The sequence below is a fragment of the Rutidosis leptorrhynchoides genome, chromosome 4, assembly GCF_046630445.1.
Source record: "Rutidosis leptorrhynchoides isolate AG116_Rl617_1_P2 chromosome 4, CSIRO_AGI_Rlap_v1, whole genome shotgun sequence".
Lineage (NCBI taxonomy): Eukaryota > Viridiplantae > Streptophyta > Magnoliopsida > Asterales > Asteraceae > Rutidosis > Rutidosis leptorrhynchoides.
The window spans coordinates 457,111,220-457,125,231 of NC_092336.1; positions in this window are offsets into that span (position 1 = coordinate 457,111,220).

The window sequence follows — 14,012 nt, forward strand, 5'->3', positions numbered from 1 at the left end:
GTCTATGTACTTTTCTGCAATATTGAATCTCAATATTGATACGTTCGTGAATCCGAGGCCAACCTTGCACTTGTTAAATGACGTTATATGTATTTTTACTACGAAATACAGTATTGTGAGTTTCATTTGCTCCCTTATATATATATTTTTGGGACTGAGAATACATGCGATGTTTTTATAAATGTTTTACGAAATAGGCACAAGTACTAAAACTAATTCTACGTGGGTTTAAACCAGAAATATACCCTTAGCTTGGTAACATTAAACTACTTGTCTATGTACGGTAGGCGCGAATCCTAAAGATAGATCTATTGGGCCTGAAAAACCCCATCCTGACTATGGGATGCTTTAGTACTTCGAGGTTATTTTAAACACACCTGAGCTGGTGTACTTCAGAGGGTAAAACATGAACGTTAAGGCTTGTTACCGGGTGCCTACAACTTATAGAATACTTTTATACACTTGCGAGTGTACATATATTTATAAACGGAAATCTTGTGGTCTATTAATATATTGAAATGATTGTTATGATAAACCTATGAACTCACCAACCTTTTGGTTGACACTTTAAAGCATGTTTATTCTCAGGTATTAAATAAATCTTCCGCTGTGCATTAACTCATTTTAAGGATATTACTTGGAGTCATTCATGGCATATTTTGAAAGACGTTGCATTCGAGTCATTGAGTTCATCAAGATTATTATTAAGCCAATTATAGTTGGATGTATTATGAAATGGTATGCATGCCGTCAACTTTCGTTGTAAAGAAAGTTTGTCTTTTAAAAACGAATGCAATGTTTGTAAAATGTATCATATAGAGGTCAAATACCTCGCGATGTAATCAACTATTGTGAATCGTTTATAATGTATATGAACGGGTCCTTTCAGTTGGTATCAGAGCGGTGGTCTTAGCGAACCAGGTCTGCATTAGTGTGTCTAACTGATAGTCGTTAGGATACATTAGTGAGTCTGGACTTCGACCGTGTCTGCAAGTCAAAAGTTTTGCTCATCATTTTGTCGGAAATTACCTGCTTATCATTCTTAGTCTAGACACATCTTATTGCATTGATTGGATGAATAGTGTATAGACAAAATTCATATCTTAGCGTATCTACTAATTCATATCTTAGCGTATCTGTTACTGTAAACTTTGCCTGACATATTCCGTAAATTCCTCCGTAATCTACGAAACCTTTTGCTCTATATAATTAGAATACCACCCGATAGCCGGAAAATCATTTCATATCGAAAAATTAATCGTACGAAATGGAATTCGTCATTAGTTCAAGTCCCTCGGATTCCGAAATGGAATCCCACTCAAGTTTCGAAAGCAGTGTGACCGGAATGGATCAACCAATTAGTCATCGTCTATTCTGGATGAATTGGGGATGAGTTCGTAGCCTCCTTAATCATTGGAGACAAGAAGAAGGAGATCCCTTCCATCCACCACATTGCCCTCTTGGCGAAGAACCTGAAGCACTTACCGGCGAACCTATCCGAAACACCATTTTCTCTCTTATTTCTAGAGTATCTCGTCGCGATTACATACTACACCAAATTCTAGATTTTATTTATCCACTCGTCCGAACCGACAATCACCCCGGTGTAATAGAAGAAGTCAACGAGCTTCGCGCTCGGGTAGTAGCTTTGGAGAATATGGTGCAAAGGTTACAAACACCAGCAGCATAAACAGTACCACCATTAGCAACACCAATAGTACCATCACCACCACCAACAACAACATCCACATCCCACACCGCAACATCACAATCTGTATCTCAAACATCAACGTCATACGCCCTGTAAATATCCAGGAATATCAACAACAACAAACGAAGAAGTATTAATTCATAAACTTCATTGAAGAGATATCTCTACGGTAGTTATGTAATCTCCAAAATCTTAGAGATTATTTAATTCTGACCGTAAATTGGATAAGTGAACGGAGATGGTAGAGTAGAAACGTTGATCGAAAATGGTGTACGATTTACAAGCTAGAATTGTTTTACCAACATCATCAACAGGACCGTAGCATCATCAACACAGTCAGTGCCGTCAGTATCGTCATAATCAACAGCACCTGTAACATCACAAACTCTGTCAGTTCAAGAATCATTGTGGACATCATTACGAATCAACAACAAATATATTGTATCAACGAGTTATGAAGTATTAACTCATTTCCAATCGAAAGATTTATATGTATATTTTATATGTATAAATTTTTAAACCATAATAAATCTTCCCGTACTAAGCTATTATGTGTGAATCTTAACTACTCAGTTAATTCATATTACAAATATGCAATGATGTACGTCCTTCGTCCGCAACTTAACCATCGTTAATTACAATCTCTATCTCAATTCAATAAAAATCCATTTCATAATAAATCAAGTGTATTATTCGAATATATGTTTGATTTGTACACTTTCATCATCGATGTACTCGAAACTTTTCAAATAACATCATTCGTACCTTGCGAAGTTCACAAGAATTTGACGAAAACCAATAAATAACAAAGTAATGATTCATAATTTCAATATTATTGAAGAAATACTTATGCAATTTATAAAGTTTTAGGGATTACTCAATTCTAGTTCCAACCATAAAACAAATGAGTTTAATTTAATATTAACTCATTAAATCTATATTACATCTAAAGAAAATATACACATATATTTTCATAAAGACTGTAATAAACTTCCTTTGTACAAAATATTAACTGTGAAATTTTTTTTAACGGGTAGGTAATACCCGAGAGATATATAAATTCACAATTAATATGTTACATTTTTCGAAACTGATTCAGCAATCATCAACTATACTCCCTACTTTCACAACAATATCCATTCTTTCATATAAATCAAAACAATCATACTCATTCAAATTCAATTACATATTCTGATTTTGAAATCGCATAATTCAATTCGAAATATAACCAGTATCATCACTCTTAGATTCCTACATCTTTCAAAGCTATACTTTAACTTCAAAACTGTGTTAGAACATCGTATGTATATTAACGATTATAATCTGTGTTCAAGCCCTTCGAAATACCTGAAGACACTTCAAATAATGAACAATCGAGATGATGATCCAACCACATGTTATCCACAGTTACGTACCTGAAAAACTCTTGAAACCAAAGTCATAATTTAACATGTATCCATGTCAGACCTTTTGGCATTTACTAGCTAAAATAACTTTTCAATCCCTTCTAAAAATAGACGGTTTTGTCACAGCTCCAGCAAACCAACTTCAATTGTTCAATCGAATAAGCCTTATTATAATGATTACCCCTTCATCATTATTACCGGGGAACCTTTCATATCTCGCCACATTAGCAGTAAACTTATTAACAACTTCATTGATCTTTGACTTTCCGAAAAATCTTTATATTTATCAAAACCCCATCATTTACTCATCTGCATCTTGTAACGAGAATTTCCATACGAATCATCGGAAATTAGCAATCAGTATTTTGAAATCTCGCAGCATGTCTACGCCAACAATTATATGTGTCTATCTTCTGGACTTATATACTTTGAATGTGAAGTTTCTGAAAAACACCCTAAACTGCGAACTAGTTCTCGAAATACTGATGAAGCAGCAAAAACTATAAACGACCTTAACAGTAAAAATTTTGATGATAAAGAGTAGTGTGTTGGCAAAGCTCAGAAAAAGAGAAGATTTGGTACTGAAAAATACGGATTGAGCAAACCATGAAGAAGGCTGTGGATAAATCACAAGGACGAAATCTACCTTCAAAGAATCCAAATGATTCCGTGTCTGCTGAAGTCATTATCGAATACCTTGCTCCTGACTCTAAACCCTTACGGACAATATTCTTCATCATCCTCTGAAATTAGAAATTTTAAGATATCATCGTATCTTTCATTATAAATATCCTCCATATTTCTGAAGATATTTCCATAATTATTCTTATCTGAAATCATTTACCTCTTCATGCTGTCTGTATTACATCATAAAAGAAACTATTTTAGTTTCTAAATTCTGAAACATTCGAGTTTAAAATAGGAATATTCTTGAAGAAGTGTTGGGAGCTGAAGCATGAGTTAGTATAATATAATGACACTTGATCAACGTGATTATATTATAGTAATTCATGCTGAGTTTCTAAATGGAACATGATGATTCAAAGATCATAACGTCATCATGTGCTATGTTACACGACTCTTGTATTCTCTTTGATCTCTAAATATCAAGAAAATATTTCTTGATGATTCGGCCTTTTTCGAGGTATTCTGGTAATTTGACAAGTCAAGATCGTGCCATTACAATTTCCTTCCTAGAACATTAACAATGTTCATTCCGAAATTTATATCTGCGAATTCTGGACCATTACAAGCGGTGCTTAATCGCAAGAAGAAGAAACGAAAGGACAAAGCTCCGAACTAGAAATGGGAGTATAAATCATAGCAAATAGAAGAGAGCATTAACTGTGGATGACAATGATTATAGAAGAAGCAAGGACTTTGAAATATAAGGGAAGATATAAAACTCAACAATAACCCAGAAATCACAAACCGTATATATCAATGCATATAGCAATATAAAGACACGGGAGAACTAAAAAAACACTATAAAACCAAGAGTATAGTAGAAGTAAATAGATTCTTCCGGAGGCAGATGAAAAAGAAGAGCGACAGATATGAAAGTGAGGAGTATATCAAGAATCAGCACTGGATGAAGCATATTGACAAATACTTTAAAATATGAGTTGAGAAGGTGTGAGTTGTAAGAAAACAAATGAGGTGGATTTATAGTGAAATATCCGGCAGAGAAATCAAAATGAATTATCGCATTAATTCGAAGAGGATCATAATTTCCTTAATCACCGAATAATCAAATCCAATATAGATTACAAAGATTTTCTTTTCAGAGATCAATCGTGATGACGTCAAAAGATACGACGAATCACTATTATCTTATTTCATTCATTTACGATAACTTCACTCACACGCTTCGAGTAATCGAATTATTTTATCCATTCTTCTTGAACATGATAAAACTCTATAATCGTTATAATAACATTCTCATTGTTAGTCATGACGACCTCTATCGAATTTCGGGGACGAAATTTCTTTAACGGGTAAGTACTGTGACGATCCAGAAATTTTCGACCAAATTTAAACTTTAATCTTTATATTATTCCGACACGATAACCAAAGTTTGTTAAGTTAAATCTTAAGAATTTTAAACTGTGTTCATACATTCATTATAACCTCGACCAAATTCCGACGATTCACGAACCGTTATATATAAATAGATATGTATATGTATATATATATATTATAACTTGAGAATATTAATAAAGTATTAAACATATAATACTTTACACGAACATATTTGTTTCAATATGATTTTCGATGAAATTAAAAAAAAATATATTAAATGATTGATATTCAGAAACATTGAATTATGATTACAAGTCTCTGTCGAGAGGTCCACTATGATTTGAGAAAATCTATTCCTCTTAACGATATTCAGAATAATTTGTAAAGCTATTTATAAATAAAAACAAAAAGTGTCATTTACGAAAGTTAGACAAAAGTTAGTGGAGAATTGGTTTCCATAATATTCTATTAATCTATTTTCAAACGTACAAAGACGTTTTCAGTTTAAAAAGAACTTTATTATTAAAATGTATATAACTTTTATAAATATCTAGAATCACTTTTGACAACTCATTACTTAACCAGTATAATAAATATAACGATATTTATATTTTATTTCATTAAATATATATATAATGATTTAAATTAATATTATATATATTTATACGCATATTATACATACATAGTTTTTATACTTTTACTATACTTTAACTTTACCTTTACTTTACTTTTACTTTACTTTAACTTTAATAATTCACTTTAATAATTCATACTTTAATAATTCACTTTAATAATTCATACTTTAATAATTCACTTTAATAATTCATACTTTAATAATTCACTTTAATAATTCACTTTAATAATTCATACTTTAATAATTCACTTTAATAATTCATACTTTAATAATTCACTTTAATAATTCATACTTTAATAATTCACTTTAATAATTTAAAAATCTATTATAAATAGAATTCAATAGGTTTCATTATTTCATAGAAACTTGAAAATATATTTCTCTAAACTCTCTCAATCGATTTATATATATATATATATATATATATATATATATATATATATATATATATATATATATATATATATATATATATATATATATATATATATATATATATATATATATATGCTCTGTATTATTTCAAGATATTATTAGTATACATAAAATATTACGACGGAGTGCTGTCCGAGTGATTTCAAAATAGTTTTTTTTTAATGAGTCGAAGCTAAGGAAATTATGAGTTATAGCTATGGAGGTGATGGGTATGGTTCATGGGTATACTCGTGAGGTCAATCTAGTATTTATCATCTCCGTTGCGTCTATGTACTTTTCTGCAATATTGAATCTCAATATTGATACGTTCGTGAATCCGAGGCCAACCTTGCACTTGTTAAATGACGTTATATGTATTTTTACTACGAAATACAGTATTGTGAGTTTCATTTGCTCCCTTTTATATATATTTTTGGGACTGAGAATACATGCGCTGTTTTTATAAATGTTTTACGAAATAGGCACAAGTACTAAAACTAATTCTACGTGGGTTTAAACCAGAAATATACCCTTAGCTTAGTAACATTAAACTACTTGTCTATGTACGGTAGGCGCGAATCCTAAAGATAGATCTATTGGGCCTGACAAACCCCATCCTAACTATGAGATGCTTTAGTACTTCGAGGTTATTTTAAACACAACTGAGCTGGTGTACTTCAGAGGGTAAAACATGAACGTTAAGGCTTGTTACCGGGTGCCTACAACTTATAGAATACTTTTATACACTTGCGAGTGTACATATATTTATAAACGGAAATCTTGTGGTCTATTAATATATTGAAATGATTGTTATGATAAACCTATGAACTCACCAACCTTTTGGTTGACACTTTAAAGCATGTTTATTCTCAGGTATTAAATAAATCTTCCGCTGTGCATTAGCTCATTTTAAGGATATTACTTGGAGTCATTCATGGCATATTTTGAAAGACGTTGCATTCGAGTCATTGAGTTCATCAAGATTATTATTAAGCCAATTATAGTTGGATGTATTATAAAATGGTGTGCATGTCGTCAACTTTCGTTGTAAAGAAAGTTTGTCTTTTAAAAACGAATGCAATGTTTGTAAAATGTATCATATAGAGGTTAAATACCTCGCGATGTAATCAACTATTGTGAATCGTTTATAATGTATATGAATGGGTCCTTTCATAATGCAAGACCTGGTTCGCTAAGACCACTGCTCTGATACCAACTCTAACGACCCGTCCTAATCCATCTAGACGAATACATTACATTTGGTTACATCGCGAGGTACTTGAGCTCTGTATGATCCATTTTACAAACATTGCATTCGTTTTTAAAAGACAAACTTTCATTTCAATGAAAGTTGACGGCATGCATACTATTTCATAATACATCCAACTATAATTGACTTAATAATAATCTTGATGAACTCAACGACTCGAATGCAACGTATTTTGAAATATGTCATGAATGACTCCAAGTAATATCTCTAAAATGAGCAAATGCACAGCGGAAGATTTCTTTCATACCTGAGAATAAACATGCTTTCAAGTGTCAACCAAAAGGTTGGTGAGTTCATTAGTTTATCATAAACATTCATTTCCATTATTTTAATAGACCACAAGATTTCATATATATAATTGTACACGTAACCCGAGTACAAAATAACACGCGTAACCCGCGAATTAAAAATCATTCATATGGTGAACGTTTGATAACCGACTTAACTTTAATGCATAGAATATCCCCAAACAGAACTTCTCGTCTGTATAATAATAATAATCTCGAAGTATTAAAGCATACGTACCCCGGATGGGACTTGTCGAGGTCCATAGATCTATCTTTAGGATTCGCGTCAATTAGGGGCCATACCCGTTTCCTAATTATTAGGTTACCAAGCTAAAAATGGGTGATATTCAATATTCATAATCCAGTCATAGAATGTAGTTTTTGATCACTTGTGTCTATTTCGTAAAACATTAATAAAATCAGCGCATGTATTCTCATTCCTAAAAATATATATAAAAAGGGAGTAATGAAAATCACAATACTGTATTTTGTAGTAAAAATACATATGACGATTTTTGAACAATGCAGGGTTGGCCTCGGATTCACGAACCTATATCAAGTATATATATTAACACCTCTAATTGTAATCGAACAAATTTATATATATTAGATTTATATATTATAAATGTTATCTTAGTAGATTAGGTGTTTCATTAGTAACTTAATTAAATGTATTTATTTTGTATACTTTAAAGAAATAAATATATTAATATAGTTTTTGTTAAGCATATTTTTATATGACTAATTTTTATAGTCAAATTTGATAATAATATTAATAGTAGTATTGATAATAGTAATATAGTTATAATGATAATAATAATAATAATACTAGTAGTAAAAATAATAATAATGATAATAATGATAGTAATAATAGTAATAATAATAATAATAAAATGTAAATTTTTAAATAGGATAAAGATAATAACTTTACTAATAATGTTACATTTTGAAAAAAAATGATAGGTTTAATAAAAATAATAACTTTGATAATTTTAGTTATAATGATATTTTTAATAGAGATGATAATAATAATAATAATTTTAATATTAATAAAAATGATAATTTTTGTAAAAATGATAATAAAGATAATAGTTTTAATAATACTCATAATACTTAATTAATAATAATAATAACACTCATACTTAATAATAATAATAATAATAATAATAATAATAATAATAATAATAATAATAATAATAATAATAATAACTTTTATAATACTTGTAATAATAATTGTAATACTAGTTATAATTAATACTAGTAATATTACTAATAATAATAATAATAATAATAATAATAATAATAATAATAATAATAATAATAATAATAATAATAATAATAATAATAATAATAATAATAATAATAATGACAATAACAATAGTAATGATAATTATAAAAATAAGGATAAGGAGTATACCCTCTTATAAAGCTTTTTATAAAAAAAATGCTCCAAACGGGACTCGAACTCGCGACCTCTCGCTAACCCAACAACCCATCAAATCATCAGACCATTTCTGTTTTTCCTGATTGAACTTGTATCGCATTTATATATATATATATATATCCGTTCTATCAGCCCAACCTCAATTTAAAATACGGCCCAATAAATAAATTCCCTAAGATTGCACTAGTCCATCCAACAATGATTCGGCCCAACAATAATCAAGCTCAACTAGCAGCCCAAGAAGGATTCTGTTATAAAAAAAATATACCCCCGCCTAGTATCGAACCCGCGACCTCCAGGTAAACCAACGCCTCTCATATCCACTCTTCCAGCTCTACTTATCTAATTATATAAGGTTTTAAATTTTTATTTAACCTGATTTATCTATCGTCACTTATCATCATCAGTTATCATCAACATACAGCATCATCATCATCATCATCTTACTGTAACACTATAATCATCACCATCAACGTTATATCTTGCCATCACCATCTATATTATATCATCGTATCATCATCAATATTCATCGTCATCATCACTTCATTTCATCGCATCGCTACAGAAACAAATTCATCATGATGTTCGTTATTGGTCATTGGTTGTCGGAGATGGTGTTTCATATGATGGTTTGATGAGGTGATCGATGGGGTTTGGTTCTTACGACAGAAACAAATTAGAAGTAGGAGAGAGAGAGAGAAAGAGAGAGAGAGAGAAAAGATAAAGTTTACGGTGGTGACGATGGTTTTAATGGAAACAGAGTTGTAACGATGGTGGGTTGCTGCAGTAATAATGATGGTGTGTGGTGGTGCATGTAGGTGTTTGATGCTTCGAATGGGGATGGTGGTTTATCACTCTCCAAACAGGAAAACGGAACAGTTGACACAACAGGAAAAACTCGATGGTTCTAGGTTGTTTACAACTGCACAAACCGTAGCAAACGGTGGTTTGTGGTATTGGAAAATAACGAGAAACAGAAAAAGGTTGTTCGGTTCTCATGTGGGTGGTGAGGTGGGTTGTAGCAAGGGTGGCTTATGGTGGCGGATAGTGGTGGTTGACGGCTATAAAGCAGCAGAAAGAAAGAAAATAACATTAACATCATCATTTATTTATTCACGATGGGTGTGAGGTTTTGATTTCGGTTGAAGTTGATGGTGAAGGTGTCGAAGGTGATGATGGTGCTACGGTGGTGGTCTCGTGGTGTGAGTGGCATATGGCGGTTATGGAGGAAGGTGGTGATTAGTGGTTTATGGTGTGGTGTTCACATATATAACGTGTATATGTATGTATATATAGATTAGATTAGATAGTGTAACTAAAACAAACAAACACAGTAAACTCATGAATAAATATCTCATTTATACTGTGTGCCAAATAGTAGAGCAGCCACTGATTTGGAATGATGTACCGACACTTTTCACGGATAGCTATATCGTGTCCATTGCTAAACAGTTAACGTTTAAAAGTGTTCCTAAAAATCCTAAATTTTTTAGCTTAAGTCCATTTATTTATTCTGGTCATTAATTGTTTGAAACCTGATCAAAAAGGTTCATAATTATTTGTTTTTTTTTATCCCAATTAATATGTACGGAGTACTAACCTTTAATCTGAAAAAGGTAAAAATATTTTTATCAAAACTAAAATCTTTGTAATTGATTTACAGTTTAATTTTTATTTTAAATCTTCATATATACGTATTAGATCTATATGAACATTAACGAAATGTCAATCGAGTATTACAACTGCTGATTAAATCTACTCGAAACCATTCATTTTCAATATACACTTCTATATATATACAATTTTAATTAACAAGTTTTATTAAGTAAATAAATATATTAATTATATCTTTTTAAACAAATAAGTATAATATTATATATTTAAAAGTAATATATATATATATATATATATATATATATATATATATATATATATATATATATATATATATATATATATATATATATATATATATATTTAATAACATAATGGTTTTTAATTACCTCGCATATTATTTTGCATATCTATTTCCAACAAGTAAATCATATATTATTTTCAAATAATATTTAAAATTATTATATATATATATATATATATATATATATATACAAATAGTTGTTCGTGAATCGTCGGAAATGGTCGAAGGATAATTGAGTAAGTGAAACAGTTCAAAAATTTTGAGACTCAACATTACAGACTTTGCTTATCGTGTCGAAACTATATAAAGATTAAGTTAAATTTGATCGGAAATTTCTGGGTCGTCACACACGTTCGGGCGGAAACCCGAACCCGATCGATGGTACCCGGGAACACATCCATTCGGGCAGTGATTCGGGTAGAGGTACGTGAACGAATCCGGTAAAACCTCCCTATAGGGTCAATATATACCACCATTGTTGGTGTTCAATTGTTTTAAAGAAAATCATGTCATCTCTAAGGATCGAACCCATGACCTCTCCATATCTCAGGACACAAAGTGGTGAACCGTTGGGCTATGCCCGCAAGTTCAAAGAGTTTATAGTTATATAATATTAACAACCGTTTATGAAATGAAACTACAGGTTAGACAAAATGTGGGTGGATGATCATATGAGTTTTCACCGAATCATTTTTAATCATTTAAGTGAATGGCTGCATTCAAGTATGCCTGGAAGATTGTAAGTGGTTTAAACTTCTAAACTGATGCTTATGGTGATTGTGTAAGTAGCTTCATAATTCTCAAGTTTGTTTTGCACACCAGTTTGTGGTTATGTCTCATTGAAATTGACATAACTTACTTTGCAATATGATATACTATATCCATGTCCATCTAATAACACTTGCATTACAATTTATATTTAGTTACAAGTATTGCATCAACGGGCATTGGAAATTGTATCACATAGTTAATCGGTATCAATACTAATATTTTCAAATACTATTTTATAGAGCTGTCATGCAACGCACATGCTCATAATTTATGTGTTATGTCTAAAACAAAGTTTAAGTTATCCAACACTTGATGATGTGTTTTGTGTAAAACAAAAATACTTAAGCAATTCACCCACAACAAAAAAAAATTATACTCTCTTTATCATACCATTAATTACTATAACATATGTGTTTTCAGTTTGTTTGATTAAAAGTCGTCGTGCAACGCACAGGCTCTTAAAGGCTAGTTTATTAATAAAATGTTTGATTGCCTTTAAAAAAAAAACTGGTATGGTATAAAAGCAATGAGGTTGAATGTAGGACTAAGAAATATAAAATGTTAATTAACATCTAATAATGAATGCAATGAGCTGGAATGATTAGGATGCTTTAACTACAAAGTAACAATTACATTTTTTTTATTAATAAAGACTACTATGAAATATTAATAATTGATTTATTTAATTCCTCCAAGTAAACAAGATATTAAAAAAACTGAACATGATTAAGATACATGGTATCAATTAGAACGTGATTAAGATACATGGTATTGATAATTATTTGATTATTTGATTCTAATCTAATTGATACCAATAACAAATAATAAACCGGGTTACCATATTGAGTTAACCAAGTCCCAGACTCCCCGCCACCATCTTCTTTTTAACACAATCGCAGCAGCATGAAGCGTATTCCAAACCATAGTCGGTCCACATTCCCAAAATTAACAAACTCCAGATGATTTTTCGTGAACCGATACAACTCAATTCGCTATTAGGCGATGGTTAGGCATCAAAATGAACAACATAACGGTTTTTCGGATCATACAAACCAGAAATTAAGTATGCACAAAATAATTCACATTTAGAATGAAATTAGGTCATTGGAGTGTGAAAAGAACTGGCGATTGTGAGATTTGGAGGCAATCTAATGACGGATCGTGATTTTAATTGAAGGTATTGACTATTGTGATTTGTGTGTGAGAAATCGAAGTGAGAGTTTGTGATCTGTTTATTATTATTTTTTATTTTTTTTTATTTTTTGTAATTTGTAGGATTAGTATTTTCTATTTTTTTTTAAAAAGAATTAGGCCGTTAGCTCCTCATGTTTGTCAAAATATGCACGATAGTCTTTTTGGAGCATTTAGTCACTCAACTCCGCAAATGTTTCATGGTTGGTCCCATAACCTCACAGCCGTTACATATTTCCGTTAAATTTTATCATGTGCCTTACGGGTATTTTCGTCATGTTTTGTAATTGTCAAGTAGCCCGAAATTTGTGGAGTCAAATAAATTGTTGGGTGGATAATGATTTTTTAGATTTCAAGTCATGGGAGGAGTGGTTCGATTGATGGTCTTAGTGGCGTGCTTCCTTGAATTCGAATGAAAGAGTTCATGTTATTGTTGTTGTGGCTCTTTGATTTGTTTGGAGACATTGAAAAATTGTCTTGTTTGAGGATTTGCCGATGAAGAAACTTGATATAAGTGTACTTATGGCAGTAAATCAAAAACCATGTCAGTTGACTCTTTAATGGCGTATCGATCAAGTTGATTATAAAAAAAATCCTACTATTCAGTTTGAGGGAAAATATTAGAAATAAACAAAATATGAAAACAATGGCCATTTACCATAAATAGAAGTATTCAAAAAGTGTCAATTGTTAGCAAAAGGCTTAAGAATATAACTCTTAGGGCCTGTTTACATTTCACTTAATAGTCATTTATGTACAGCTCTTAATTCAATAAGTAAAAATTATTGTTTCTTTATAACTTAATCTGCCACTTAATCTGAAAATTGATTTGTTATACCCCTTCAGAATAAGAGGCAAATGAAAACAGAGCTTAATTCGGAAAAAGAGTAAACAGGCCCTTGGAGTCACCTCTATAGGGTCATACCATATTTAGAGTAATCAAT